Here is a 25,937-nt window from a genome sequence, read left to right as displayed (position 1 = left end):
CCAGTACTAAACTGCTATTAACTCCTACTTGGAGGAAAAAAAGAGTTCGCCAGTAACAGATCCTGTCTCCCATCAGGACTGCCTACAAAGCTAGTCTGAGAACTCAAAATCCTGTTGACCAGCTCCAGGAAAAATGATGGTGTGATCAAAACCATTGCAAGCATTACAGAAGTGATGTTTAGATAATAGGTTTTTTTTTTTTTTTTCCTTCTAGGACTTCTCAAGAGGAATAGAAGGAAAATATTAGTATTTCTTGAGTACCTACTTTGCACCATCCACTCTTCTAGCACTTCCACCTGTGTTAGCTATTGATCTTTGTGTACATTATCATCCTGTTTTAAACTGGGGAAACCATGTCCTTGAGAAGCAGGCTAAATAAATGGTTCTAAGTCATCAAAATTATACAGGAGACCCATAATATAATGGTCAAATGAGTGAATTCTAAAGATGGATGAGACTGGATTTGAAATTCCACCTCTTTACAACTGTGTGACTGGAATAGTTTCTGAAGCCTCTTGAACACAAGACTTTACATCTTCAGCTACAAAAGAGGGATAAAAACAGGGTGGCTGTGAAGATTAAAGAAAACGATACCTGGGCACTGAACACTCTTCCTGAAACAGTGTGCATGTTTGGTAAATGTTAACCAGTTAGTTAGCGGGCAGTGGTGCTGGTATTAATACAAGGACTGGCCATTTGCTTCAGTTTCAATTCCAAGTCCAGGTCTTGCATTACACCAGAGAATCTTCTAGAATCACAATTTCTTACCCTGGAAATTTGTTCTTTCCAGACACTAGTTATTTACTTGAGAGAGGCACCTTTAATCATCAGTCATTTGAAATTGGCTTTAGACAAATGACATGTGGCCCCAGAGTCAGTCTACCCATGGGTCACTAAATCGTTTGCTTTGCTAATTTTTCCCTCTCTTGGTAAGTCTTCCCATAGGTTAAAGTATTTCAAGTTCCAGGAGTGTGAAAGTGAAAGTCACTCAGTCGTGTCTGACTCTTTGCAACCCCATGGACTATACAGTACATGGAATTCTCCAGGCCAGAATACTGGATTGGGTAGCCTGTCCCTTCTCCAGTGGATCTTCCTGACCCAGGAATCGAACCAGGGGTCTCCTGCATTGCAGGGGGGATTTTTTACCAGCTAAGCTACCAGGGAAGCTGAAGAATATATTTATCTCTTAATGGAAAAATAAAACCCAGGAACTATCAACTTAAACTGGGGAAAAGAGACTGGTTATCCAATTTTCTGAAGACACAGTGCCCAGCATGATGGCAAAGCAAGGTGTGTACAGAAGCTGGTTAGTGCAGACTAGTGGAGGCCACACTTCCACCTTTGGGAGACTCGCGGATTTGTAGCACAGAAAGGCATGCAGGAGACTTCTGAAAAGAAGAGGGCTGGTAACCATGACACATCAGGACGTAATCTGACTCCCTTACACTCTGTGCGTACCTAGTTCTCAAATAAGATCTTAGATGTAAACTGAGAAAATGTGAAGTCAAAGAACTGAGTCCTCTTTGGCTGAAAAGTGGGTGCATTTTAGAGTCCTAAGACCTGAATTTGTGATTTAGTTACTGCAGCTACTAGCAGTATCATTTCATGCAGGGTATTTTCTCCACCCAAACGTTGACTTTCTGCAAAATGGAAGAAGATAGTAATAAGAATTCAAAAAATCATTTCTTCTCTTTTTTATTTCTCAGAGGTGTTGGAAATATCCCATGAAATAATCACGGGCATAAAAAATATTTTATGTTGATTCAGTCAGTCAGCAAATATTTATTAAGTACCTATGTATCAGATACAGTTAAACTCTATAATAATATACACAAAGAATTGCTTTTGTTGTGATTGTTGTATTAGACATTAATTATTTCCTATCCATCAGAGAATAACAGTTGAATATTCATCCTGGTTCCTAAGTCCTATTTCTAATTTATCTTCTCGGTTTGGGAAAAACATCAGGCCACTTGCTGTCCCTTGAACAGGTTAAGTCCAGTCACACCTCTGTACTTTCACCCAAACTGCTATTTCTCCTTGAAATATGTTCCCTTTCTTTCCTAACTATCAAAATCATGGCCATGACTGATGTTCATGTTGAGATGTCAATCCAGATGAATTTTACCCCAAAGCCTATCTTCTTTTTATAGCATATGTCATTTATTCTCAGGGCTCCTCAAACTGTAATGTACACAGGCATCACCTGTGGATCTTAGGAAAACACAGATTTAGGGCATCTGCATTCCCAGCAGGTGCCCAGGTAATGCTACCACTCCCTGGACCACACTTTGAGTAGTAAGATCCTTCAGTACTAATTCTGGGCCTAAACTTTTGCACAGCTCTTACCTAAATGATGCACAACCACATTTTCCTGAATTAAAATTCACCAGCAAATTCCTCTCTGCTAATAGATATGAAAAAGGAAGTGCTGGTGGTTTTAATCAAGCAAGAGACGTGAGCTGAGAAGAGTTCCTAGCTTCCCCGAGCCCACTTTTCTTATCCAGAAAAGAAGTGCTGCACCAGTTCCTGCCTGTTTCCTCCACAGGGTCCCTGTGTGTGGCTTCAGTAGACCACAAGTCTAACGGTGCTCGGCAGCTCTATTTTTTAAATAATTCTTTTCCTTTCGCTAATGTTACCTCTCCTTTTATTTTTAAGTCTCTTTGAAAGCTTTTTCTACAGGGATTGTCATGGAACTTAAAAAACAACGTCAAGAGGCAATTGGTATTTTTTGGTTGTCAAAGCCTCTGCTAAATTAAAGGTTAAATATTCCAAAGTCAGGGCTTTCCAGAGGAAATAGGTACCCCTGAGTGCCACTGATTATCAGCTCTTCCTCAAGTGCCATGTTTCTGGTGCATTTCTTTCTGTCTGCATTTCATAAATTTGCATTTTCTCACTCCCTCATGACATAGCAACAAGAGCACAGGATTTTAATCAGACATTTGGTTGAATGTAAGCATTGTTGATTCCCAGTGAATTAACCTCACCAACAATTTCCTCATCTGATCATCTGTAGAGTCGGATTGACAGTAATAGTAATATTAATTAGAAGGAGGAGGGGAGGAAAAGAAAAGGGAGATGGAGAAGAAGAAAAGACACATACAACAGGCTTGCTAAGTTTTTAAATGTCAAATATGATCAGAAGTGGTGTCCCCTAGCCTGTCCTTCGCCATCTTTGCTCTTTCTTATTCAGTCTTTTCTAAATGTGTCATTCTTTACTGGGCTTCTTTTACCAACTAGATCACCAAAAATCTGTGTGTAAAAAGAATAATGCTTTGCATTCGACATCTACATCATTCTATGTCTTGTCAAGCCTCTGAAGCATTTTCTTAGTTTGGCTTATAGTGTCCTTATATGGGATTGTTTCGCCTTTCTTATAGCCACATTTGCTTTTACCTGTGGGTCTTGTGTTCTTATGGCTTCTCAGCATGGCTACATGGAGACTTCCTCAGGGTAAGAAGTCATTCTCATGCATCTCTGCATCAGCTGTGTCAAGCAGAGTGACTGCTCTGCATGACTCCCTGAATAACGTTATTGAATGAATGGATAAAGGAAGGAGGGGAGAAAGGAAGAAAGGAAAAAATAGAAAAAGGAAGGAAGTAAAACTACATTAGTTTTTCTCACTTGAAATTGGTTTATTTTCCACAGCGGCTGGCACATAGTAGGTGCTCAATGTATATTCATCAGAAACATACAAGTGTTAATCTAACACCTAGATAGATTCTGAAATGCCAGGTAGATGATACAAAGTGTTTTCTTTTGGGGCTTGCAATGACAAACACATAAAATAACCAGGGAAAATAGAAGATAAGCTGCTTTTTTTTTTTTTTTTTAAGGGCAGTGGTGTCAAGTTTTCATGTCTGTGTCCGCTGGGCCTCTGCAGGTTGATGGTTGCCAGGGCAACCGTAATGCCAAGACTTTGCATTCGTGTAGTTTTCCAGTGATAATTGCTAATGGGAACAAGTGCTGGCTTGCACTTTACACCTGCCTGGCTTGTAAGTCTACCTTAATTGGATGTGCCAAGATTGAGGAAAAAGTAATCTGCCCTTTCAAGACAACTGACAGGGAGATGAAGTGTTGTTTGGGCCTTTATTGTTACAATTTTGCTGACAAAATTACTATGAACTGTCTTCTCTGGATGCATAGCCTGTCTCTGTCAACAGAACCCTAGTGTTTGTCTTCTGGGGGTGGTATATTAAGTCAGGGGGAAACTTTGATGAAATGTTTGGAGCAGTTTGGTGGAAATTCACTTGCTCCTTTCAGACACAGTAAGGGAAGATGTGGCATTGGGGAGGAAGCTGAGGGCATGAAGAATTCAGGAGGAGTGACAGGAAACTCCAACTGCTCCTTGAAGGACATTGTGTTAGTCTTTCTAATGTACATGGTCTTACTCTTTCCAATATTCCTATCAGGCAGGTGTTAAAAATCTCCAGGAGAGAGATGAGAAAACTGACTCTAATGGTGAATTCCTTTGTTAAAAGTCTCAGATTGAAATTCAGACATGTGGTCAAGATTCAGTCAGGTCTTGATGATAACACCAGTCCCTTTATTCCTGATCATCAATAGGAATTCAGACAAATCGTTTCATTTTTAACTATAACTTTCCCTCTTTGTTCTCATTTTTGCTTTCTGAAAGCTTTTCCCAGCACTCCATTCCCTCCTGCACCAACGGTTGTACTAATATTTGAACATATTTACCCTGGTTTAGCAAACATTTTCTAAGAGCCCACCAGGTTCTAGGCCCAGTGTTAGAAATTAAAAAGATGAATAACTTGTGTCCCTGTGCTAAAGGAACTTGTCTAGACTCCTGATTCTAGAAGGAGAGCCCATGAAGGAACAGATGCTTTAAATTAGGTTAGATCACTTGAAAAAAATTCTGTGAGTATGCCAAGTCGCTTCAGTCGTGTCCGACTCTGTGCGACCCCATGGACTGCAGCCTACCAGGCTTCTCCGTCCCTGGGATTCTCCAGGCAAGAACACTGGAGTGGGTTGCCATTTCCTTCTCCAATGAGTATGCCACTTAGCTAAGTAAATAGTGGGAAAAACTTGAATGTCAAGGGAGAGTGACTTTTACTGGGGAGCAGCACCTATGAAGGCCCGTAAGAGTGAAACAGTGCCCTAGGGCTAGAGAACTGCTAACCGTCAGTATTTCCACGGCAAGAGATGGCGCTGGCAATCTGGACAAGGTAGCAAGGGGAAGGGGACTGGGAGGCGCGTCAAGGAACGTGAACCTAAATCCAGAGGTAGAGATCATCTTCTCCTTAGAAGTGGCAATCACATTCCTTTATGGCCAGAATCAGCAATATATATATATATATATATATAATATATATATTATATATATACATATATTTTTAATAAAGGGCCAGAGTGTTGCCATTTGAGGTTTTGCAGACCACATACAGGATATGCTGCTTAGTCTTCTTCCTCTTCTTTTTCTCTTTTTTACCCATTTTTTTTAATAATGTAAAAACCTCTGATTACTGGTAGGTGTACAAACATAGGCTGCTGGCCATATACTGCCCACAGGTCATAGTTTGCTGAACCCTGCTTTAGGACACAGCCCCCAATCCAACCCAACCTTGTGCACCAGTCTGACTGATCAAATTACCTCTTAAAATTTGATGATTAGTTAAGATCAATATATATTATCTCACTTAATCTGTACAACAATCTATTTATAAACTAGATTAATGATTTTTTTTAATTGAATAAAACTTTAAGACAAGCCGTAATACTAAAATCCTTCACCTGTTTCTCATTCTCCTTTAGAATTTTGTTAAACTTTAAAAAGTAAAGTGGTGTGGGGGTTCCATTCCCCGGTGGTCCAATGGTTAACCATTGGACTCCAGACTCCCAATGCAGGGGCCCAGGTTCAATCCCTGATCAAAGAACTATATTCCAGATGCCTCAACAAAAGACCCCACATGTGGAAACAAAAATTGAAGATCCCATGTACCACTACTAAGACCCAGGACAACCAAATAAATAAATACTTATTTTAAAAATTAAATTAAAAAAATAAATTTTTTAAATCTTTAAAAAAAAAACAAAGTGGTTGCACTTTTAATTTCAACATAATTTGTCATGCAGGGCTTTAATTCTATTGTGCAAATGAATTGCCTAACATGATTGTATGCCCTAAACAATGCATATTCTACGTTATGTGTAAAATTTAGTATTTTCAAAATTAATTGTGGCTATATGAAATTTTTCACTTGTAGACTGGCTTTAAAAGGGAATTTTCTCCCAGTAAGATGCACATAATATAGTGGGACAATAAGACCCCAGCCTAGATCCTGAACCTCTAAATATGCAATATAGCCTAAATAGTTAGGGTTATTCTTCGCCACTGTGTTTGTTTTAGAAATCAAGTCACATGTTAAGTTAGTGATCAAAAGAAGATCCCAGCATGTTCTCACTTGCACCATGATCAAACTCTACTTCCTCATTGTCTACAAGCAAGATTGTGTTGGTGTTATTGCTTTTTAATTTTTTTTTTTTACATTTAAATGCAGAGCTCCTCTTTTCATGTTTGGTGGTGGTTTAGTCCCAGAGTCGTGTCCAGCTCTTGGAACCCCACAGACTATAACCAGACAGGCTCCTCTGTTCATGGGATTTCATAGGCAAGAATACTGGAGTGGGTTGCCATTTCCTTCTCCCTTTTCATGTTTACTTCTGTTCAATTTTGTAGCCTTAATGTTAACACTCTGATCTAATTAGTAAGATCTTTTTTTTTTTAAATCATCTGTTCTTCCTAATTTTGTAGACTCTTAGACCTGGAGGTTTGCAAAGTTCTTCTATCTATTGAGGCTTGAGTTGGCATTATAGAGTCCAATCATTTTACCAACACACCTTTTGCTTACACACTTCCATGGGCAGGGAATGGAAATATGAATCATTACCTCCTACTGCATTACTGAACAGCTCCAATTGCTTAAAAAATGGGGTAAATGGAAGGAGCAAACACAGGCTGGTGATCAGCAATTTGCATACATAATCTTATTCACCAAACAGCCAAGCAAACTAAGGATTCTTACATTAACGTTGCAGAAGAGAAAACTGAATGTTAGAGAATGTCGGTATATGTATGGTTTCCAAGCTACTAAGAAATGGAGGCAAAGTTCAATGCCTGTGTGATTCCTTAAGGTAGTTCCCTGATTTCACAGGTGCCTCTGTAGAGCTAAAGATCCTGTCTAATGTTGAACTAAAGTTCCTTTCTTATATACTCTGTTCATTCTGCTTTCTGGAACGACACAGAATAAATTAATTTCTTCTTCCTCTGCCTTTGGTTTCTGACAAACCAGGAGGAAGGAGGGGACCTGTGAGGTGTCACAGCATGGTGCCAAGGACACCAGCTTCTGCACAAGATAGATCTAGGTCTGCATCCTGTGCTTACTTACTTTGTAACCATGGTCAAGTCATATCTGTCCTCTGACCCTAAATTTCCTTGGTATAAAATGAACAGTACAAATTCTAAGAAAAGGTTTAAAAGTGGCCTTTCTCATAGTGGCTCTGTAAGGATGAACAAAGTAAGGGTGCTGAGAGCTTGGCTCAGTGCCTTGTGGTGAGTAAGTGTTGCCTAATTAGCAGCTGCCATGTCCTTCCTGAATATTCTGCTTCCACAATAAATAACATTTCCAGGATCCCTTTAATATACGGATAGTCTTCCTCTTTTCTACTAACCCTTCTCTGGTCAGGCCTCAATTTGTCTGTATCCCCCAAGGCAATACTCATTATTTAATGTGTAACTTTGCTTCTTTGTTCCCGATGAAAGCATTGAATTGTAATAGTTCACATCCATAAGCCTTCTAAGTGCTGAGGACAATGGAAGCTTGATTCTCCTCATTCCGTCCTCATAGTATCCCCTTGAAGTGTTACTATCATCATCCCCATTTTACAGATGGGTAAACTGAATCTCAAAGAGGTTACTCAGTTCCCAAGGTCACATATGTAGAGAGTGGTAAGAGCTAAGATACGAATCAAGGTGGGCTGGCCTCAGTCATTATGCTCTTAACCCCTGTGCTCACCTGTCCCATAGAGAAACCAGGGCAGGGGAGCAGAGATTTCATCCTAGACTCTCTCCAAATGCTGCTCAGCATCACTTCATCTTATTGTTATTATTTTAAATCTCTCTCCAAATCCCCATTTCCCCATGGGAAAATACTCTTTTCCCATGACATGAACTGTCTTCCTAGGAAAACTAATTCCTGTCTATTGGGAATAGTTTATCTTCTTTGAGCCTGTTTCGCTCATCTATTAAATGGAAATAGAGGAACATACTAAAAAATGCTAGTATAAATACTGCCTGCATGCCCAGATGTGTCTGACTCTTTGTGACCCCATGGATTGTAGCCCTCCAGGCTCCTCTGTCCATGGAATTCTCCAGGCAAGAATACTAGAGTGGGTTGCCACTTCCTCCTCCCGATTTTCCTGACCCAGGAACTGAAAGTGCGTCTCCTGCGTTATCTGCCTTGCAGGCGGATTCTTTACTGCTGAGCCACCGGAGATATCCCTTATAAATACTACATGTAGTCAGTCATTCAAGCCACGTGTCCAGAGCAGGGTTTGCCACATCTGAATAAGTATATATTTCTGTTCCCTTTACTTACAACCTGGCAGCCTTTGCATTAAAAGAGAATGATCGAAAAAATAATTCACTTGCTTATTTGTTCAACAACTATTAATAAACACCTACTAAGTATAGGGCTTTGATTTCTGCATTGAATGAAACAAATTTGTAAACTGTAGGAAAGAGATGGATGTGGTAGTAGGACCCCAGAAGGCCAAGAAGGGCTTTCCAGTCTGAGAGGAATCTGATCTGGGTGTTGAAAAATGAATGGGAGTTATTCAGAAAGCAGGGGAAGAAAGAAGGCCTTTTAGTCAAGGTCAACGAGGGCTTCCTAGGTGGTGCTAGTAGTAAAGAACACATCTGCCAACACAGAAGACATAAGAGAGATGGGTTGAATCCCTGGATTGGGAAGATCCCCTGGAGGAGAGCATGGCAACCCACTCCAGTATTCTTGCCTGGAAAACCCCATGGACAGAGGAGCCTGGCAGGCTACAGTCCATAGGGTCGCAAAGAGTCAGACACGACTGAAGTGACTTAGCACACACACAGGGCTAGTAATAGAAAAAGTATGAAAAATACAAATATTGGCTTATTTAACCACCTTGTTGGTCAGTCATTCCTAGGAAATTACCTCCCATTGCTTCCCTGTTGCTGCTAATTTTCGTGTAATGTAAGGCCACATGACAAAAACAAAGAAATTTAAAACAAAAAAGCAACTGTAAAATGCATTCTAATGCACTGAATGCTATTTTTTTCTGTATTATATTCTAATCATTATTAATGAGATTCTGTCAAATTTTGTATTTTTATTTAATCATTTTGTTGTTTAGTCCCTAAGTCGTGTCTGACTCTTTTGTGACCCCATGTACTATGGCCCACCAGGCTCCTCTGTCCATGGGATTTTCCAGGCAAGAATACTGGAGTGGGCTGTCATTTCCTTCTCCAGGGGATCTTCCTGACCCAGAGATTGAAATCGGGTCTCCAGGCATTGCAGGCAGATTCTTTACTGCTGCGTCACTGTGTAAGCCCCAATTAACCATTAATTATTGTTAAAAATTCTATGTCTCTGTAATGTTTACTATAACTCATTTCATTTCAGTGACAATTATTTGTAGATATTATGTTGTAAATGTTTAAACTTTAGCAAGGATAACTACCTTAAAGAACATATCAAAAAGTTGCTAAGTATGTAGGCTTTGAGTAAAATACCCAGGTTCAAATTCCAGCACTGTTAACTATTACTTTTGTCATCATGGATTATTTATTTAAACTGCCCTGCCTTTTTGTTTGTTTTGGTTTTTGCTATTGTGTTTTCTCTCAAATGGAGTTAACAATAACTACTTCATATTTGTTTTCATGAAAATTAAATAGTTTGCATATATAGCACTGAGCCTGGTGCCAAACTATTAATGGTGGCTATAATTACTAAAATGTAATGCCTATCTATTTTTACATAAGTGCAAATTTATATGTAAATATATCAGATTGATTTGATTCTTAGCCAGGAACAAAAATGTTTATTTCTTATTTTACTCCAGTCTTATATCTATTTTTCAATAGCTGCTGCTGCTGCTAAGTCACGGCAGTCATGTCCGACTCTGTGCGACCCCATAGATGGCAGCCCAACAGGCTCCCGGTCCCTGGGATTCTCCAGGCAAGAACACTGGAGTGGGTTGCCATTTCCTTCTCCAATGCATGAAAGTAAAAAGTGAAAGTGAAGTTGCTCAGTTATGTCCGACTCTTAGGCACCCCACGGACTATCGCCTATCAGGCTCCTCCATCCATGGGATTTTCCAGGCAAGAGTACCGGAGTGGGGTGCCATTGCCTTGTCCAGATCTTTCAATAGAATCATATAGAATTACAGTGTTTTCAGATGCCATTTGTTCATTCAGTCAATTTGCTGAACGTGTGCCTTGTCCTGAGCACTTTCCTAGGCTCCTAAGAAGTTCATGGTCTTGTAGGGGAAACAGATCCATAAGCACATGATGACAGTGAGATGTGAGAATGACCTTCTGCCAACAAAGGCTACCCGAGGTTGTGTAGGACTCAGAACCCAGCACTCACAGTGGCCCACTGGACCCTGAATGTTGTGGCCTTAGCCCATTCATTCAACTTCTCCCACCAATCCTTACCCCATCTCCACCCTCTTCTTTCCCTTTCTCCCATGCTTTCTTCTGGTTCCCATGCTCCTGTTTGTCTTGGGATCTATGCACACTCTCCTTCTCTGCCCGGAACCCCTCACCCACTCATCATCACATGCTTCCTTCTCGTTGTCACCTCAGCTTCAATGCCATTTTCTCAGAGAGCTCCTGTACCATCCACTGGCCCGCGGCCCTCAATCTTCTCCATCCTTGCATCTTTATCATTTCCTTCTTAGGACATTTCAAGTGTGTAATTGTAGATCACCCCCCTAGGCTGTGAGACTGATGCAGAGATGGTGCCTGTGTTCACCTCTGCCTACACAACACGCAGTGATGTGGAATGTAGAGAGGGTTCTGTAAAATATATATTCATTAGGTAAAAATTAGGGACAATGATTACACGGGTGGGTTGAAACTCACCTAATGTTTAAAAGTTCGTCTTGGGGAGACTGTCCATAACACCACTATTTATAGTATTCAAGACATGGAAACAACCTAACTGCCCATCAACAGATAATGGATAAACAAGATGTGATTATACACCACGTGGAAAGGAATGAGTAATGGAATATTACACAGAGATAGGACAGGAGGAGAAGGGGACGACAGAGGATGAGATGGTTGGATGGCATCACCACCTCAATGGACACGAGTTTGGGTAAACTCCGGGAGCTGGTGATGGACAGGGAGGCCTGGCATGCTGTAGTCCATGGGGTCACAAAGAGTCAGACACAACTGAGCAACTGAACTGATAAAAAATGAAATAATACCATTTGTGGCAATGTTGCACCTACAGATTATTATACCAAGGAAAGTAAGACAGACTAGGAAAGACAAACATCATATGATATCGCTTATACGTGGACTTCTTGAGTGGCTCAGTAGACCTGCCAATGTAGGAGACATGGTTCCATCTCTAGGTTGGGAAGATCCCCTGGAGAAGGAAATGGCAGCCCACTCCAATATTCTTGCCTGGGAAGTCCCATGGACAGAGGAGCCTGGTGGGTTATAGTCCATGGGGTCAGAAGAGTCCAATACAGCTTAGCAACTAAACAACAGCAAAAAATAATACAAACGAGCTTATTTACAAAGCAGAAAGAGACTCACAGACACAGGAAACAAACTTATGGTAACCAAAGGGGAAAGGAGGAAGGAGGGATAAATTAGGGATTTGGAATTAAAATATACACCTACTACGTGTAAAATCCCTGAAGGAGGAAATGGCAACCCACTCCAGTACTCTTGCCTGGAGAATCCCATGGACAGAGGAGCCTGGTGGGCTACAGTCCATGGGGTCACAAAGAGTCAGACACAATTGAGTGACTAAATAACAATGACATGTAAAATAGATAAACATGAACCTACTATATAGCATAGAGAACCGTACTCAATATCTTATAATAACCTATATATATATGTGCATATATATACATATATATATTCACTTAGCTGTACACCTAAAACTAACACAACATTGTAAATCAACTTTATTTCAATAAACATTTTTAAAAAAGAAACTCAAGATCACAGAGCTAGGAAGAGAGAGACCTGGGACCTCAAGTGAGACAGCATGACGTCAAAGTCCACGCTTTGAAATAGTGCATCCACTCACTGCCTGTATGAGGCAGAGAAGCCTGTGGAGTTTGAAGTTATACACGAGTTCAAGTCCCTACTCCAGCTCTTACTAATTGTGTGACCTTGGGCAGAACTGTTAATCATCCTGGGCCTCTGTTTCTCATTTAAGAGATAGGAAGGCAATGATGTCTAGCCTGCAGGGGGTTATGACATTTAAGCAAGGTGGCATGTGCAGTGGGTAGTTGCCAGCCTTGTAGCTGATACTCACTGGAAGATAACTAATGTGACAACACACAGTCAATCTAAAATCCACTCCTGGGTCCTGACACGGTTGAGATTTTACAAGCTTTGATGGCTTGTAATTGAGAAATATGCATCTGTGACAGGTAATCAATATGCTCATTTGGCAGCCAGGTTCCAGATGAAATAAAGCTAAATGATGATGCAATTAGAATATACAAACAAATCCCCCGAAGAAGCCAAACGGACTTGACTGCCTTCTCCATCCTAATCACGCCCTCGTGTTCAGAATGCATCTGGAAAGCAGTTTTTTCTCGACGAATCTGGATCTGGCTGCCTAAAGAAGGTTTCTTTCACTCATTGACTGCTTCCTTTATGTTCTCTGTCCTTGGAGCTCGATGTCCCCCTGCCCAAGGGTAGACAGCACAGAGGTCTGACTCCCTGAGTGTGAAGGACGTGTTGTACACCTCATTGACAACCAGCCTCCCTTGAAATACACTTCGTCACTTCTTTTCTCCTTGTCAGAATGACAACGGCTGGCGATTTTCATGGGGAGACGGTGCAGGAGACAGGGTCCCAGCAGTCTCTGGCTAATCTTTCTAAATCAAGTCTTGCTCTTCTCCTTTGCTGGAGTCTGAATTCCTAAACGACAAGGCTGTGTTTATGGTCACCCTCACACTAACCTTCTCTACTTTCTCATCCAGTATTCATAACTGCAGCTTTTAAACTTGATAGTGCAACCTAACTACCACATGCCAGAGAGCACAAATCATAACATCCGTGTCCGACTCTTTGCAACCCCATGAACTGTAGCCTGCCAGGCTCCTCTGTCCATGGAATTCTCTAGGCCAGAATACTGGAGTGGGTAGCCATTCCCTTCTTTGGGGGATCTTCCCAACTCAGGGATCAGACCCAGGTCTTCCACATTGCAGGCAGATTCTTTACTGTCTGAACCACCAGGGAAGACCCAGCTAGCTTTTTAGTCACTCTTGATTCAAGAGATCCCCTACTTATTAGCTCTATGTCTTGGGCAAGTAATGTTAGTTTGTGCCTCAATTTCCTCATTTATCAAGGGAAGGTGATGATTTGATGTGAAAGATGAAGTGAGATAATATATGTAAAGTTCCCATATCTCTGTTGGCACTTAATAGTACTTTACTTATACTTTACTTTACTTTACTTATAGTGATTAATATTCTGTCCCAGTTGGTCAGAGCAAAACAGAGGAACAAAAGAAGCAAAAGAGTGAAATCAGATCAAAAATAAAGGTTGAAGGAAACAAGAGAAGAGGAGAGAAGGTAAAGGAAGGAAAGTGAGGGGAAGGTAAGAGACAGAAGAATCAAGTGTGTGACATCACTTGGAGCATATGCCAGTCCTGTGATGCAGAGAGTTTCCTAGTGGCCAAGCCAGGGTGAAGGGGTGGTGAAGGCGACGATTCTGAGGTGAGATCCCATGGACTCAAATGCCAGCTCTGCAGAACCTAGGAGATGTGCAGTCTGAACAGAAGGGCTTAACACTTCCACGCTTCAATTTTCTAACAGCACCTTCTCTGTGGTTGTTGTGAAGACCAAAGAAATCATTGACATACAATCATTAGTACAGAGCCTAGAGCATAAGGAACGTTCAATCCATTGAGCTGTTTTGATTGGTAAACGTGAAGTTGATGTCATCTCCTTTTTGCTCACTTTTAATCTGAAGTCATTCAGTTTTGTTTCCAGTTAAATAACATGGAGCAAATACTGATAAGGTGTTGGAAGTAATTATAAGAAAAGCAAAAGGCTGCAGGGGAGGGGACTGTAACGGGAAGGAGCTCTAGTGTATATGTAGTGTCTGCTGCGTGCAAGGCAATGTGCGGCCACTTTGCACATCCTCTTCTTAATCCTCATCACAGCCTATGGGGCAGGTATTATCACCTTCATTTTACAGATGAAGAAAATGAAACTCCAAGTCATTAAATCATTTGGCCAAGGCATTTCTGACATAGAAAAATTCTTTCCTCTCTTTTCCAAGATATAGTGATTGCCTGCCAGGAATTCATAGAATATGTCTGTTTCTAAAAGAACCAGCCTATATTCCAAAATATCTTTAGAAGATCAAAGAAAACACCTGTTACTGGTTTACTTAGCTTTTAGGCAAACTATCACTGTTCGTTGTTTTGACCATTCCCATGAAGAACTTTCCTGCATTTCCCATTATTTTGCTTCTTTCTATAAACTGTGAATTACTAAATTTAAAAGTAGGCAGTCTCTGAGTTTACATATTTTTTTTTTTATCCTAGGATAAACACTATTGCTGCTCACAAGAAAATTTGAGTCATAATGTTCTTGGACACTGATGGGAATGTCTAATTAAGGTAAAAAATCATATACATATATATGATTAAGTTTTCTTATACTTACTCCAAGTTTGTGTTGGAAGAAGTCTTTTGGTGGTTGGAGGGAGGTGGAGAGCACAAACTGTTGTATATTGTTCTGTTCTGCTTTGTCTTGAGCAAAATCTTGTGGATTAGAAATGGCATTCTCAACAGACATTTTTTAAGTAAGGTGCATCACAGTTGGTACAGGTGACTCATATTAAATGTGCAGATCTCTTTGGCTTGAATGGGTTGATTTTCTTCTTTGTGAAGCATTGTTTTTAATCTGTGGAGACAGCCAAAGAGGAGCCTTTATTTGCAATGCATAGTGAACTTCTGACACTTAGAAAATTCTTATAAATCAGAGTTCCTCTGTTTAAGTTAACTGAAATAGTTATCATTGAACATAGGATGGGCTATATTTAAGTGAACTTATGTAAATTGTTTGGTATGGGAAAGACTTCTCCTCTACCCTCTTAGGTATATTGCTTAGGACTTGCAATTTAAACTGACAGAAAAAACAGACTAACTGGAGAAAAATCTGGTGTGCACATTCACTTGGTATACACGTGGATAATTAATTCAAAGAAGTGATTTTATTTGGGGCTTCTATACTCAGCTTCATAGGAAAGACTCCTATGGGAAGACCAAATAGGTTTCTTTAAGAAAAACAAATGAGTTCTTTTAGAAGAACAACTAGGCGATAAGAAAGTTTGTGATAATGTTTGCCTGTACAGGTGTGAGAGGTCTTTCCATCTTCTTTTGGGTCATAGAACTCCCCAGGAGAGGAGATTTATCGTAGGTTTACTCTTGGCCTCTCTCCTGGAAGCAGACACACCCTGAAGAGGGAACTGACGGAAGTCCTCATTTTCAGACATTTTGCTTTATTCTGATTTTTCCCTTTTTCTGTTAGGTAAGGAAAACTCGAAGATGGCTTTTTTCTGAATCTTTTAAATCTCAAATGTCTTCAGCTTAAAATAATCTCTATACCAACTTTGGTGTTCCTAGGGGGTCCCCTTACAATTTATCAGAAGATGTTTCCTTGTTGGTCTTTTATTCTGTTAACCTTTTATAGTCTGTGACCTTTTTGGCTTAGGATGGTCAGTACTTTGTGCGGTATATTTGAAAATACGATATCCTATTGTAACAGGAGCTCATGAAGATTACTGGGTGTTCTCTGATTTTTCATATTTCGGCTTTTGATTTAGACTACAACTTACATCTAAGAAAGACAATTCTAAATGAGACTTTGTCATATGTCCCTAGGATGGTGACACTCTTTCAGGTTACAGAGGAGAGAGAAATACTTTAGTTACATGAGCTGATGGGAAATTATTTTAAAAACATCTTGAAAAATAAATAATGCAAAAGAGGAAACCATCTGAGCAAGAGCATAGTCAGACTTCATGAAAAATGAGAACATTCAGCATATAATTGTGATCCAAAGTTATAGCCAGACCACTTCATCTTGCCAAACCTTTAAAACCACTGGGAACTAGCTTGGACTGTAATAAGTTCTCTATACTTGTTATGGAGAGGAGTTTTGCCCTCCACTCCCACTCCTACAGTGGCCTTGCTGCTCTCTGTTTTGTAGCTTTTGTGCCATGCTGAAGTGCACCATGCATCAGACTATGGATTGCTGATTCCCCTTGCATTGCAATGTCTTTTAGGAATACTACATTGGCAGAATTTCCTTGGTTTATATGTGAGGATCTGACTGAAACCTATGTGTACTAGTCCAGTAGAAAGTCTTCCATTGAATAGGAAAACACAAACTCGGGCCTTGAAGAATAAAGGCAAGCTACCACTTTATACCATAAGGAGCAACATAAGAGACAACTTAAGAAAAAGGAGGGCTATTCATGAAGGAACAAAAAGGAGATTCTTAAGAAGAGAAAGGTCCAGGGAGTGTGCAGTGTAGGCAGCCTTGCGCTCTCTGTAGGATTAACTTCAAGAAAAGACTCGCATTCTTTGGGGGAGCACGGAAGGAACAATGAGATGTCCTTTTCTACAAATCAGAGGTCCATAGTCTGTGATCAGCCATGAAGACAACTTCAGTTAGACCAATGAGTCATCCAAAGGATCAGAGAGTGGCCCACAGTAAAAGAGACTTGAAGGGGAAACATAAGACAGAGAATGGGTCAGAACTTGATGAAGATTACCCTGCTCCCATCTCTTCTGCCTCTACCCCACCTTCGTAGGCCATGGAGCATTCTAAGAGGGCAAATACTGCTGTTTCTCCTCTTGTTCTAAAGTATTCCTCTGTAAAAATTGAATAATACCAGACATTTTCTTTTGCGTAAAAAATAAATTAATGCAGAGACAGTTTTCTCATTTCAAAACTTTACCCTCCCCCTCTTTCTCTTCAAACTTTGGGACCTGCTCTTATTCAGCCTTTCCTGTCCACCTGCCAGGGACCAAATTAATGAAAATTTGCAAATGATGTCAGTGGAAAGACTCAGAAATAGGTGAACATGCTTAGGTCATGACGTATTTTTTTTTTTAATAGATTTGTTTTACCTTGCTCTGGTTTTTTTGTTGCATCTATACACAGCAATCTAGTCATATTTTCTGCTCATAAAAGCCATACCTGGTTCAGATGCTGGAGTTAACCGTGTCTCTGCACTGGAGCTGTGCAGCATTCATGGTATTCTGTGATCTCCAGGTGTTCTGCCACCTGGACGATGTATAGAACCACTGACCAGGGTCATAGTTTCCATGTGTGACTCCCACCTGTGGACACAATATTTGTTATTGTTGACTGTGTTTTCAAGAACATCTTTCTATAGCACTTTATTCAGAGTTCTCACATGCCAAGGGTTCTATTTGCCTAGGTTTACCAGATAGGGAGCTGAAGCTTGTGAGGTGATAGCCAATAGGCAGCCAAGCCCACTGAGACAAGGTGTGAACTCAGGATAATGCCACCTCGATGAGTTGTCAAGGATGCTCAGGAGGTGACTCTCTTTTATGAGGAAACTGTCCCCAGCCAGAGGGCAAATGAATAACCTGATACTTCTCTCACAAATCAGAGGCTGAAAACACTTTGCAACCAGTTGACTAGGTCTAGAAACCAGAGAGTTAGTCAAAGAAACCAGAGAGTTAGTCAAAGCCATTTATTAAGCGCCCGCCATGTGCCTTAAGAATTAAGGCAGCTGAGAAGTCTCCAGGCTGATCATTTGAATCAGAAAAAGCCAGTTTATGGGAGAAAGACCCCAAGATGTGACTTATGTCAAGAAGCCTCCAAATGAATAGACTTGGGTTAGAGTTCTCCACCACAGATATCTGGATGGTGAAACCTGTGTCTGATTTCATGGAACCAGCTTGTCTAGAAGGTTAATGCTAGAAATCAGATCTCCCAAAGGCAGTATAGAAAGAGAGGGGGATGTTATCTTGGTAATCAAACCGTGGAGCTCCAAGAAAACATCCTTGAGAGATAGTCAGGCATTCAACAATATAAACCAAATAAGAGCCTAAGTCTAAAGGGCAAGACTGACCTTTAGAAGCAGAAAGAGGAAGCAGAGCCCAGGATCAGAAATAGAATGTCTACCATTTATGAGAACTTATCATTTAAGTACCATGCACTGATCGATATTTACAAATTAACTCATGTAAATGAAAATGATACTAACAAGGATCCCCATCCTGCACTCAAATCACTTTCCCAAGGTCACACAGTTAGAAAGCTGTGAAGGTGGGATTCGGACTGGGGTAAAATATGGCTCTAGAGACCATTTTCACAATGGTGATGCTATATATTGCCCGTGCAGTTTCAAAGGAATGGGTTTGAGCAAATAAAGAGAACCTAGGATGATTCACCCAAATAAAGTCAAGTCCTTAGTTTGCCTCTCTGGTTCTGTGTGTGTAAAGAAGGCTTGATATCAGAAGAAGGGTAAAGGAAATCAGCTGGTGGAATTCTTGGACAATGATCCCTTGCCAATTTGGTGCTTATCATAGTTCTGAGTATGAGATGCCCTCTCTGAAGATGCCTGCCTTATTTGCATTTTCTGTCACTGGAGTATCTGTCAGGCAATGCGTCTGGGAGTCAGTCCCCGCAGACACATTCAAAGGTAGCATCTACATGGTTCAGACAGAAGCTGAGCTGCATCCACTTCCTGTCTGCCAACATCAGGGTATTCTCGGCGCCAGGCTGGGGCTAGCTCCATGGCCCTGTAGCCGGCAAACAGAAGCCATGATTCAATCACCTCCAGGCTGGCGCCGAGTGTCCTCAACCTTCAGTCGCATTTCCTGGCCTTGTCTGAGGGCAGGGTGGGTGGAGGTGAGCCCCCTCTCGCCTTTATGAAACAGAAGGCCTCACAGAGCTCTCTGGTCTGGCTCCCGGGAGACTGAAACTCTACAGAAGAGTCTGTGACTCTTGTCCTAGAAGAAAAGGCTTCTAGAATTGTGACCTGCAGGCAAAAATCCTAAAGTCAGACTAGGGAAATAAGACTGACTTACCACTCCCTCCTCACCAAGCTCAACTACATAAGGAACCAAATAGGCCCTTTTCCCCCCTACCCCATGCGAGGTGCTGCCCCTTCCCTCCTCTGCATCCAAGGAGGCAATCTTCTTCCCCGGGAATCATCAGGAAAGCTCTGGCTGACAGGTTGTGTGATTGCTTCTGATCCCCTTGGTCACATTGTGTAACATCTTAACTCCTAACCTAATCCGATGGATGCAGCTTGACAGGGCATAACAGGGGTGCTGGCCCAGCTTCCTGCAGCTCCGTTTAAGACCCCGCCTCCCTGCAGGCTGCTGGAGACTCCGCACAGCAGTCACAGTGCTTCGGGGCATGTTTCTCACTCCAAATAGATACAAGGGCAGCAGCCTGTCCCTAACCATAGGATTAGGTCCTGACAAATTCCTGTGGCCATTCCTGATTCCTTGTGTCAACAAGGTTCATGACCTTAAGTCAGTACAAGAAAAAAAGTAGTGTGTAGGGGCCTGAGGTTGTAGAGGCCCTCAGAAACACATTGCTATGCTATGCTATGCTAAGTCACTTCAGTCGTGTCCGACTCTGTGCGACCCCATAGACGGCAGCCCACCAGGCTCCCCCATCCCTGGGATTCTCCAGGCAAGAACACTGGAGTGGGTTGCCATTTCCTTCAGAAACACATTGTATTCAATCAAATCATTAAATCAACCAAAAAATGGCCATGTCAAAGACATCTTAATTATCTCCAACTTAAAATGGGAGGATGGAACGAGTCGATTCAATGTATCGTGTCTTCCACAGGAGCAACATTTAAATTATGTGTTTGTTTTCCTCACTGTGGGCTGGTGCCTGCAAAGCGGAACTTAAGTCTTTCTGTGTCAGTCCTCCACCTAGATATCCAGGGCCCTTCTGATTTTATGGCTCAGAAATGATTATGCTGACCTCCTGGGTCCCATATGTGCCCAAGACACAGGCTCAAATCATGTGCTATCAGCTTCTTGACATCATCCCTCAGTACTTTACTCCTGCCCCTTGAAGGTAGAGCAGGGTAGGTTACTCTTAATTTCCTTTTTCTCTCTCAACACTTATTTGAAAAAGCCATCATTCTTATTCTGCCTCGAAGTGAACTCGAGCTTTGTCATCTAGCCCCGCCCCCAGTGACTTCCTCATAGCTCTGGAGTTGTGGGGCCCTCACTTTGAGCCCTTCTCTGACATTTACTAGCTGTGAATTCTTGGACTTCCCTGGTGGCTCAGACAGTAAAGCTTTCACCTACAATGTGGGAGACCCAGGTTCGATCCCTGGGTCAGGAAGATCCTCTGGAGAAGGAAATGGCAACCCACTCCAGTACTCTTGCCTGGAAAATCCCATGGAGAGAGGAGCCTGGTAGGCTACAGTTCATGGGGTCACAAAGACAGGACTGAGTAAACTTTCTTTCTTCTTACTTATCCACAGAAAGCCTCAGTTCTAGAATCTGAAAACAGGGGAAATACAACTTCAGTTCCGTTGGGTGGTTGTAAGAATTAAGTGACAGAGTGTATACAAAGTTCTTAGCAAAATGTCAGACACACAGACTCTGCTCAGAGATTATCCTGTTTAGGAGTCATGGTGGTTGGGAAGCCAAAGAAGGAGATTCACCCACTTTGTTTTCCAGATACACTATTTACAACCCATAAGACTTTGAGCAAAGCTTCTTCTCTAAACCTTGCTTTCCTCAGCTATAATATGAGGCTAATAGTACAGTAAGTCCTGGCCTAACAGGATAAGTGGGGCATGAAAATTCAATCGCATAAAACAAAGGGCTGCATTTTTGAAATTATGGGGGAAGAGCCTTTTTTTGTCGGCTGGCCAGAAGGTCGGAGGGTTTATCTGGGCAACTTTAACCCGTCAGGCTTCTGACGTGATCTGGCACCCTCTGGTGGCTGGCATCATCCCCTGTAGCTGAAATACGGATGGGGGCTCTTTCACTTTCACTGTGGCCTGTCTTGGGTCAGCTTGTTGAGCCAAAGAGCATGTTGCAGATTCAGGGATCCATCAACCTTGCTAGTTTCAGAACAAGGCTGACTGACATTTCACTGCCCAATCTTACCTCCATATGCAAAAAACAAAAACTTAATCTGACCCCTGTGTCTGTCTTGAAATGGGGTTGGGCAGATAATGAGAGCTAATAACCAGTCATATTATATGAAATTGTGTTACCATGGGGAATTTTTGTCATGAAATTATACTGTACGTATCTTTAAATTTTTGTAGAGTTACATGAGATTAAAATACATCTCAATCTATATGAGCTGCTATAATGAAATACTGCAGACTGGGTAGCTTATAAACAACAGAATTTGAATTCTCACAGATTCAAAGAATGGGAAGTCCAGGATGAGGGTGCCAACATGCTTGGGTGAGGGCCATCTTGCTGGTTTATAACTGGCACATTTTCAGTGTCCAGACAGGTAAAAGGGCTAGTGCTCTCTCTGGAGCCTCTTTCATAAGACACTAATTCCTTTCACGAAGGTTCTACTTCATGACTTAATGCACCTTCCAAAGCCTCACGTGCCAGCACCACCATGTTTGGTAGTTATGATTGCAGCATCTGAATTTGGGAGGACACAAACATTTAGAACATAGCATGCCCTTAATATGAGTTTCCCTGGTGGCCCAGATGGTAAAGTATCTGCCTACAAAGCACGAGACCCAGGTTTGATCCCTGGGTTGGGAAGATCCCCTGGAGGAGGGCATGGCAACCCACTCCAGTATTCTTGCCTGGGAAATCCCATAGACAGAGGAGCCTGGCAGGCTACAATCCACGGGGTCATAGAGAGTCAGACTCGCCTGAGCAACTATACAACATATGCCTTTAATACAGTTCCTGGCACATTGTTAATAAATCATAAGAAAATTTATTATTGACAAGTATATAACATATAACTTAAAACAGAGGTTCTTGAGGTTTTTTTTAGAAAGTATAAGGAAGTAAATTGACATTGTATTTAATAAGAACTTCAAGCTGGGAAGAGATTACTGCAATTCTATAATGTTAGAATTCATGAAATTTACCACCTAAAATAAATACGTCTACAGCCCATGAAGCAGATTTGAATTGAATACATATGGTGAACCTGTAGATGCTTTGCTTCATCAGGCTAACAGGATGGACACTTCTCGGACCTTCGCAGCCCCTCCAGCAGAGCTCGTGTGCCTCCTTGTCACACATTTAATGTTTGATGTTTACTTAGTAGAATTTCGCCTGGAGAAAATTGTGTGATTTCCCCTGTGTCTCTATATCCAGGATGAGCCCTGACTGGCAGAGAAGAAGGGGAGCTAGGATGACGGGGAGGATATCGCTTAGTATGACCTGCAAAATTTGTCTTCATCAGAAGGGGCTGGTACTGTACTGAGTTCCCTGGGACACAGTTTTACTCAAAGGCCAACCATTATAAGATGCTCTTTATTCTTTGAATAGTAATTTTAATTCCACTCCATAGCATTGTGCCATGTTCCGCGCTAGGTTCTATAGGTAGAAACTAGGAAACAAGGCTGGTCCCTAATTGTAGAAAGTTCGTGGTCTTAATGAAAAAAAAAAATGTAAACAGACAAGTAGGTGAACAATAATAATACTGAGCAGAGCACAGCTTGGAGGGAAAAGAGCTTTGAGTCAGAGAAACCCACATAAATGTTGGCAGCATTCTCAATGAGAAGAGGAAGATGGAGGTAGATAAGGGCAGGGGCAGCAGAAATGGAGAGAAGGGGATAGAGGAAAGGGGTATTTGAGCTGGGAGCTCAGGGCATCGTCAGGAAGGCGACTGCTAAGAAACTCGGAAAATCAAGGCTCTACTTACTCAAAGAATAGCTCTGAATTTTCCATATGAAATGGCTGCATTTCCCCTACTGTCAGATCAATTTCCAAGGAGTTTAAGCCCCTGGTAATGCATGTCAGCACCTTTTAAAGCATCTGTGGTGATCAGTTTCCTGATGCATTAAGAAACAAGCTACCGATGGAATGTATTTGTTATTTTTTTTATAGTTTTCTTTCCTTTTTGGCCCCAAAGTGCTTTCGAAGTTAGAAGGAAGCTGTGAGTCATATGCTGCTTAGCTAGGGAAGCTGGAGGTGGGTGGTGCCACTACCAGCTGATAGAAAATCAGGTTTAAGTCTTGTTTCCCAGTATCTCCATGATGTGACATTAGGAGACGATGACTGCGATTATGGGGAGACATTTGTTCCAATGATGTTCATAAATACACTTTGTTAGGCAGTTATGTCAAATTGTCTGCTTTTCCCTCCCTCTCTGGGAGCAGTCTGCTTCTCGGTGGCTTGATTTCTCTCTCTGAAATAAGACTGTGCTAACCGAGACTCTGGAAGTCAAGTGTGAGGTATGGAATATTAAATCTACTAGTGCTGTTTGTGTAGGAGGAAAAGGCAAAATGCAAGTGGAGAGGGAGGGGACCCCAGAGGGAATTCTAAGCCTGTAAGATGACCTTTGCTTTTCAGCTGAAGACTGGGCCTGGCAGAGATAGAGAGGGCCATTCTAGTCTGGCAGAACAGCGAATTGATCATTGAAGGATTGAAAAGAATCTTTCCTTACTGGGGTAGGTTCCTGTATTTTGGATCAGTTGAGATAGTGGATTCATGCTTCTTGGGGTTCACAAAGAGCTGTGGAGAAAAAAATGAGTGAGGTTAGTGATCCTGGCTGTGTGGTTCTAGATGCTCTGAGCTTCACTTTATTTGTGAGCTGAGAATGCTGTTAATCCCCCAGCAAGATTGCTAGAAGATAAAATTACATGGAGTGTTTCTCCCCACAAACTTCAGGCATTAACTAACCTGGTTCACAGGATGTCAGTTTCCTTCCACACATCTGTCCTCTTCTCTGTGAATGCCTGGTGCATGAGAGATGGGGTTCTGTCACACTGCAAACAAGCTCCATAGTGACACCTACTTAGTTCACTGAAACACACTTAATGGGTACAGGACTCCTGAGGGATCTTGTTAAAATTCAGATTCTTACTTGGTAGCTCTTCAATGTGGCCTGAGATTCTGCATTTCTAACTAGCTCCCAGGTGATATCGATGTTGGTGGCTCCTGGATCTTCCATTAGTATTAAGAACTGACTCAAACTGGGTAACAATATGGCACTGGCAAGAGGGCAAGGAGAAAAGCCTCCTGCTGCTGAGTCTGGCCTTAAAGGAAAGCTGGACCATTAAGGACACAGTGTCCAAAGGCCATTTCCGGCCAAACCAGGTGTGGTGTGCACAGAAAAGGAAATCCCATGCTATTCGTGAGACATGGTTGATGTCAGACTCAATATGAGCTTGAAGCAGGAAGACCTGTTTAACCATCTCTATGTGCAAAATCTCAGTGGCTACTGATTGCCCTTACCTTAAAGTTCAAATTCCTCAGCATATACTTATTCTGAAGATTGAAGCAATCCCGTGTTGTGTGTCTTTCTCTCTGTAACTGAGAGACCTTTGGGAGCTGGATCTTTGTTTGTAAATTGTCACCATTTTCTTGGGACTTGGCACAGTGCTGGAATGTGGCAGTCACTCAGCAAATTCTCCTGAAGGGACACTGAAGAGTGGTGGGAAGAAACGGGATGGGATGGTTACATATGCTCTGGGAAAACACCAGGGAACAGGAAGGGATTTTAACCATGAGGTCCTGGGACTGGATCAGGGAGGACCCTCCTCTGAGAAGAGGGCTATGCACTAAGCAAGGAAAATCTGCATGCATACAGTATAACAGGGGTTGTGGGGCCGCTGCTGATGGTGACTGCAGCCATGAAATTAAAAGACGCTTACTCCTTGGAAGGAAAGTTATGACCAACCTAGATAGTATATTCAAAAGCAGAGACATTACTTTGCCAACAAAGGTTCGTCTAGTCAAGGCTATGGTTTTTCCTGTGGTCATGTATGGATCTGAGAGTTGGACTCTGAAGAAGGCTGAGCGCCGAAGAATTGATGCTTTTGAACTGTGGTGTTGGAGAAGACTCTTGAGAGTCCCTTGGACTGCAAGGAGATCCAACCAGTGCCTTCTGAAGGAGATCAGCCCTGGGATTTCTTTGGAAGGAATGATGCTAAAGCTGAAACTCCGGTACTTTGGCCACCTCATGTGAAGAGTTGATTCATTGGAAAAGACCCTGATGCTGGGAGGGATTGAGGGCAAGAGGAGAAGGGGATGACAGAGGATGAGATGGCTGGATGGCATCGCTGACTCGATGGACATGAGTCTGAGTGAACTCCAGGAGTTGGTGATGGACAGGGAGGCCTGGCGTGCTGCGATTCATGGGGTCGCAAAGAGTCGGACACGACTGAGCGACTGATCTGATCTGTGGGGCCACTGTAGGTGAGGAGGGATCCAATTCTTGCAGATTAACTCATCACTGGGTAGAGAACACTGTAATTGTCAGAAATGCTGGTTCTAGGTACCACTGCTGAGCCTACTTTAACTATTCAGCTTCTTTAAGAAAGCATAGCCTTTTCCCTCCCACAGGCCCTACCCTCATTTAGGGAAGCATAGTAAGTAGTTAGGATCAACATTGAATTCTTGAGATTCTGCTTAGCATTTAGAGCAGGAAGAAATAAACTTGACTTTTATCCAGTTATGGAAAAGTTGCATTAAAAAAAAAGAGAGAAG

The 25,937-nt window shown here is 41.8% G+C and overlaps 1 protein-coding gene across 1 annotated transcript in view; it reads left to right on the top strand.

The window, feature by feature from the left end:
• TENM4 (teneurin transmembrane protein 4) overlaps positions 1-25,937 on the top strand; it is a 1,822,236-nt gene that overhangs the window by 199,762 nt on the left and 1,596,537 nt on the right. The window contains exon 2 of the mRNA XM_027532088.1: positions 14,808-14,882. The gene's annotated coding sequence lies outside the window, so the exon portion shown is untranslated. The remainder of the gene's footprint in view (positions 1-14,807; positions 14,883-25,937) is intronic.

The sequence above is a fragment of the Bos indicus x Bos taurus genome, chromosome 29, assembly GCF_003369695.1.
Source record: "Bos indicus x Bos taurus breed Angus x Brahman F1 hybrid chromosome 29, Bos_hybrid_MaternalHap_v2.0, whole genome shotgun sequence".
In the NCBI taxonomy this organism is placed as follows: domain Eukaryota; kingdom Metazoa; phylum Chordata; class Mammalia; order Artiodactyla; family Bovidae; genus Bos; species Bos indicus x Bos taurus.
The sequence above is the reverse complement of the archived record's forward strand: the minus strand, read 5'-3'. Positions and strand labels throughout refer to the sequence as shown.